General features: G+C 34.9%; 1 pseudogene; it reads left to right on the forward strand.

Annotated features, from left to right (window-relative positions):
* The first annotated feature begins 1545 nt into the window (after positions 1–1545).
* On the forward strand, positions 1546–3078 carry LOC140498391 (ADP/ATP translocase 3-like; annotated as a pseudogene).
* Positions 3079–6916: the final 3838 nt, after the last annotated feature.

Genomic DNA, 6916 nt, shown 5'->3' on the forward strand with positions numbered 1-6916 from the left:
CATGATAAACTTAGAGAATTCTAGAAAATCAAGTCAAAAGTTACTTGGAATAATAAACACATTTGGCAAAGTTTGTGTTGCAAAATAAACCCACATAAATCATCTACATTTCTATATTAATATAGAAAAAAGCCCAACAGCAAGAAATAGAAAGAGAAACCCCCTTTAAAGTTAGAGTAGATACTATAAAATATCTGGGAGTCTACTTGTCAAAAGAAACACAGGGGTTATATGAACACAATTACAAAAGTATTTTTTCACAAATAAAGTCAGGTCTAAGTAAGTGAAAAACATCAGTTGCTTGTGGGTAGGCCAAACTAATATAAGAAGAATGACAACTGTATCTAAATTAATTTACTTATCCAGTGCCATACCAATCTAACAGATAATTATTTTCTAGAGCTAGAAAAAAAATAATATCAAAATTCATCTTGTAGAACAAAAGTTCAAAATATCAAGAGAATTAACGAAAAGAAATGCTAGGGAAGGTAACCTAGCCCTACCAGATCTCAAACTGTACTATAAAGCAGCAATTATGAAAACCATCTGATACTGGCTAAAAAATGGAAGGGTAGACTAGTGGAATAGGTTCGGTACTCAAGACACAGTAGTCAATGAATATTGCAATCTGCTGGTTGATATACCCAAGGACCCCAGGTTCTGGGTTAAGTGATCATTGCTTGACAAAAACTGCTGCGAAAACTAGATAACAGTGTGGCAGAAACTGAGTATAGTCCAATGTCTGACACCATACACAAGAATGAAATCCAAATTGATACATGATTCATATAAAGACCAATTTTATAAACAAATTAAGGGAGCAAGAAATAGTGTATTTGTCAGATTTATGAAGAATGGAGAAACTTATGACCAAACAGGAGATAGAGAACTTTATGAAGTCCAAAATGGATAATTTTGATTACATTAAATTGAAAAGTTTTTGCACAAACAAGTGCAATGCAATCAAAATTAGGAGGGAACCAGAAAACTGGGAAAGAATTTTTGCAACTAGTATCTGTGATAAAGGACTCATTTCTAAAATATATAGAGAACTGAGTCAAATGTACAAGAATTCAAGTCATTCCCCAATTTATGAATGGTCAAAGGATATGAAGAGGCTGTTTTCAGAGCAAGAAGTTAAAGCTATCTTTAGTCAAGTTAAAAAAGTGCTCTAAATCACCATTGGTTAGAGAGATGCAAATCAAAACAACTATGAGGTACGACATCACACCTTTCAGATTGGCTAACATCACAAGACAGCAAGATGAAAAATGTTGGAGAAGATGTGGTTGAGTTGGAAAACTAATTCATCATTGGTGGAACTGTGAGCTGATCCAATCTGTCTCGAAAGCATTTTGAAACTATGCCCAAAGAGCTACAAAAATGTCTATACTTTTTGACCCAGCAATATTGCTTCTAAGACTGTATCTGCCAGAGATCGTAAAAATGGGAAGAGGTCCCACATGTACAAAGATGTTTATGGCAAATCTCTTTGTGGTGGCCAAGAACTGAAAATCGAGGGGATGGATACCCATCCATTGGGGAATGACTCAACAAGCTGTGTCATAAGAATGTCATAGAAATTGTGTTTCAAGTAATGATGAGCAGGAAGACTTTAGAGAAGATTGGAAGGACTTATATGAAATAATGCTTAATGAAAGGAGCAGAACCAGGAGAATATTGTACACAGTAACACCTAGAGTGTACAAAGAATTTTTCTAGTAAACTTATCCCCTCACAGCAATGCAAGGACCTAAAACATTCCCAATGGACTCGAGGTAAAATGCCATTCACATCCAGTGAAAGAACTATGAAATGAAGCATAATAATTTCTCTTGTGTTTTTTCTATTCTTTTGTTTTTTCTCATGGTTTCTCCCATTCATTTAAATTCTTCCATGAAACATGACTAATGTGAAAATGTGTTTAATAAGAATATATGTGTAGAACCCATACAACATTGCACACTATCTCAGGGAGGGTGATAGGAGGGAAGGGGAGAAAATCTAAGACTTATGGAAGTGATCGTAGGACACTGAAAACAAATAAATTAATAATAATAAAAATAAATAACTAAAAATTTTAAATAAGAGAATCCCAGAGAATCAATTAAAAAAGACCTCCCCAGCTTTCGGCCCTCTCTCACCAGGCTTTCTTTCTCCAGCTGCAACACCTTCCCCCTTGCTAACCATGATGGAATAGTCCATCTCCTTCGCCAAGACTTTCTTGCTGGTGGTATCGCCACTGCTGTCTCCAAAACTGTGGTGGCCCCCATCGAGAAAGATAAGCTACTATTGCAAGCACAGCATGCAAGTAAACAAATTGCTGCAGATAAGCAGTACAAAGGCATAATGGATTGTATAGTTCAAACTCCAAAGGAACAAGAGGTGTTTTCCTTCTGGCGGGGTAACTTAACAAATATCATTAGATATTTCCCCACCCAGACCCTTAACTTTGCCTTTAAGGATAAGTATAAGCAGGTGTTTTTGGGAGGAGTGGACAAGCACACACAGTTTTGGAGGCATTTTGCTGGCAATCTTGCCTCTGGTGGTGCAGCTAGAGCCACTTCTCTCTGCTTTGTCTACCCTCTGGATTTTCTGAGAACCTGCTTGGCAGCTGATGTTGGGAAATCTGGCGCTGAGAGGGAATTCAAAGGCCTGGGAGAGTGCCTTGTGAAAATCACCAAATCTGATACAGTCTGTGGCTTGTATCAAGGTTTCAATGTCTCAGTTCAGGGCATCATTATCTATAGACCTGCATACTTTGGCAAGTATGATACAGCAAAAGGTATGCTCTCAGAACCCAAGAACACCCATATTGTGATAAGCTGGATGATTGAACAGTGACTGCTGTAGCAGGTGTGATCTCATCCCTTTGATACAGTAAGGCGGCGAATGATGATGCAGTCTGGGCACAAAGGAGCTGATATCACGTACACTGGGGCAATTGACTGCTGGAAGAATATTGCTAAAGATAAGGGTGGCAAAGTTTTCTTTAAGGTGGCCTGGTCCAATGTTCTTAGAGGCATAGGTGGAGCTTTCATGCTTGTCCTACATGATGAATTGAAGAAAGTAACCTAAGTACATCCTAACTAAGGAACCAGTGAATATAGATCATATAGAATACTTAACCATACATAGCATTTTGGACCATTGACCTTCAAAATATTCCTGTCTTTTTATCCAGGCCAGATCATGTTTGTAGGGGAGCCAGAAAAAGCTCTTAGAAAAAGGGACTCATTTATTGTGATCCATTATTCACACAGTGGAACTGGTGATGATTCAGTGTATTGATTATTATTTTTAGGAAAATAACAGTTTCTGTGGGTCCAAGAAGGCAGATCAACTTAGACCATGTAGTTTAAATGCGCTTTTGTAGGATCATAAATTTGTGTTTAAGTATTTATTTTAAAAAATCATGTCTCCCATTTGTACTTAAGTACTATATATACTATTTTGCACATCTGACTATTTGCCAGTTATGATAATCCATGTTGGGCATTCTGTTGTTAAACAATAAATACACAGAAGACTCTAAAAAAGAGAATCAATTTAGAAACTACTTGAAATTATGAACAACTTTGGCAATGTCACAAGGTACAAAACAATTCCATATAAATCATCAACATTTCTATATACTACTAACAAAGCCTTCCAACTGGAGATAGAAAGAGAAATCCCATTTAAAATTATTGTAGAGACTATACAATGTTTGGGAGTCTACCTGCCAAAACAAACCCAGGGACTATATGAACACAATTCCAAAACACTTTTCACACAAGTAAAGTCAGATCTAAGTAAGTGGAAAAATATCAATTTATGTGGGTAGGCTGAGCTTCTATAATATAAGTGACAATTCTACCCAATTTAATTCACTTATTCAGTGCCATACCAATCAGACTACCAGAAAATTATTTTCTAGAGCTAGAAAAAATATCGAAATTCATTGGTAAGACAAATGGTCCAGAATATCAAGGGAACTAATGAAAAGGAATGGTAGGGAAGTTGGCCTAGACACATCAGATCTCAAATTATGTTATAAAGCTGCAATCATCAAAAACATTTGGTACTGGCTAAGAAATACAGAGGTAGATCTGTGGAATAGGTTAGGGACTCATGACATAGTAGTCAATGAATATGTCAGTCTACTGTTTGACAAATCCAAGGATACCAACTTCTTGGATAAGAACTCACTATTTGACAATAACTACTGGGAAAACTAGATAATATTGTGGCAGAAACTGGGCATAGACCAAGGCCTAACACAGTACACAAAAATAATTTCCAAATGGGTACATGATCCATGTATAAAGGCTTATAATTTAAACAAACAGTGTGAGCCAGGGATAGTCTATTTGTCAGAATTATGAAGAATCAAAAAATTTATGGTAAAACAAGATTTAGAGAGCTTCTTGAAGTGCAAAATGGTTAATTTTGGCTACATTAAATTGAAAAGTTTTTGTACAAACAAAGGCAATGAAACCAAGATTAGGAGGGAAGCAGAAAACTGGGAAAGATTTTTTTACAACTGTGTCTGTGATAAAGGCCTTGTTTCTTAAATATATAGAGGATTGAGTTAAATTTACAGGAATATAAGTCATTCCCTAATTCATAATGGTCAAAAGATATGAACAAATTTTCAGAGAAAGAAATTAAAGCTATTTATAGTCATATAAAAAAAAACTCTCTAAATCACTGTCAATTAGAGAGATACAAATCAAAACAAATCAGAAGTGCCACATAACACCTTTCATATTGGCTAATATGACAAAACAGGAAGATGATAAATGTTGGAGAAGATTTGGGAAAGTTGGAATAGTAATTGATTATTGGTGGAACTATGAGCAGTTCCAACCATTCTGGAGAGCAATCTGAAACTATGCCCAAAGAGTTATAAAAATGTGCATACCCTTTGACCCACTAATATTGCTTCTAGGGTTGTATCCCAAAGAGATGATAAAATTGGTAAAAGGTCCAATATGTACAGCAATATTCATAGCAACTCTTTTTGTAGTGGCCAAGCTGGAATGCCCATCAATTGGGGAATGGTTGAACAAGTTATGGTATATGATGGTAATGGAATGCTACTTTGCTATAAGAAATGATGAACAGGCAGAACTGGAAAGATTTATATGAACTGATGCTGAGTACTATGAGCAGAACAAGAACATTATGCACAGTAACAGCCAGAGTGTACAAGGATTGTTTCTAATAAACTTAGTCCTTCACAGCAATGCAAGAATGTAAAACATTTCCAAAGGATTCGTGAGGCAAAATGCCATCCAAATCCAGAGAAAGAACTGTGGAATTGGAACATAAAATGAAGCAAACTATTTTCTCTTTTATTATGTTAGATTTTTTCTCATGGCTTTTCCTATACATTTTAATCCTTTTGTGTAACATGACAAATTTGAAAATGTGTTTATTAAGAACACATGTGCAGAACCCATATAAGATTGTATGCTTTCTCAGGTAAGAAGGGGAGAAAATTTAAGACTAGTGGAAGTGATTGCTGATAACTGACAACAAGTAAATTAATTAAATTTAAAAAAAGATTCGCAAATATTATCTCATTTCATCCTTCAAACTTCTCACAAGTCATGGTTTCAAAACAACCTAGAATTTTTATCATTTTTCTCAGAAACAACCACTTTTTTGTATCAATCTTTCTCGTATGAGATGGCATCCACATTTGATCTCTCTCTGACCATTGAAGCATGAAATGGAAATCATTTCATTTACCTTTAACACTATATTTAAACTAATATGACTTACAAATGAACAAGGTTTTTTTAGCCAGATCTTAGCATTGTTTTAAACTGAATTTATTTTCAACTGAAATTCAGAATTGTTTTCCCATATATATTGTTGTTAAACCATGTTACTCTAAACTGTACTTGTGTCATTGACATATGTGTGTACTATATATATACACACATACATACACATATTCATAAACTGACTGATATACACATATACCCAACACAGTAAATATATGCATGATACTTATATATACATTAAATATTTATGTATCATATACATAAATACGTACATCATACAGACAGCTAATAAAATTTTGCAAGGACTTTTTGGTCATTGTTTAAAAATATATGATTTCCATGTGTAATATGTGCAAGTATGCTAATTGTTTTGCTATGAAATACAATCATGTGGCTTCCTCATGGCTTATATGGCCTTTGGAAGAAGAAGAGTGTTCCTGAGAGTGGCAATCAATTCTGAATGGGTAGCATTTAATGAAAGAATGAATATTATGATGATTTCCTGGGTCTGAATTTTGATGTCTTTTGCTTCTGAGTTAGTTCCAGCATTGAGCTATCTATTCAAAGCATTTGTCCCCACTCAAATCTTTTTTTTTTAAAGACTTAGGAAAGCAGATTTTTATTGTCTTCATGCTAAGCATTTTTTTAAATTCCTTAATTGGTTCTTATCAGGTACACAAGGAAGATAAAGCCTGTTGTTTAGAAATACATGAAAAATGTAAGGTGTGGTTATTCCTGTCAGTCAATTCTTTTTTACACTCAGTGCTCCGAAGCATGTATTAAAAAAATCACTACAACTCCTAGAAAGAGTGGTAATTAAGGTTATTAACATATTGGCATAGCTTAGCTTATCAGATATTATATTCTATTTGTCAACTTCTACCTACGAAAGTAAAAGGCATTAGAAATGGAGTAAAATCCTTGTAATTTCTCAATTAAGAGACAGAAAATGATTCCCTACTTCATGAGAGCATACCAAGATGGAACTGCAGAGGGAAGGCTCTTTGTAACCAGGGAACAACATATGTGTCTTGCACCTATAGATGCCAGAAGACAGCTGAGGTCGGCTTTGTGTACAGGAATTGATCCTAAAGCCAATGTTGGAAGAAGAGAAAAGAAGAAGGATATTTATATGATTT

The sequence above is a fragment of the Notamacropus eugenii genome, chromosome 4 (genome assembly GCF_028372415.1).
Source record: "Notamacropus eugenii isolate mMacEug1 chromosome 4, mMacEug1.pri_v2, whole genome shotgun sequence".
In the NCBI taxonomy this organism is placed as follows: domain Eukaryota; kingdom Metazoa; phylum Chordata; class Mammalia; order Diprotodontia; family Macropodidae; genus Notamacropus; species Notamacropus eugenii.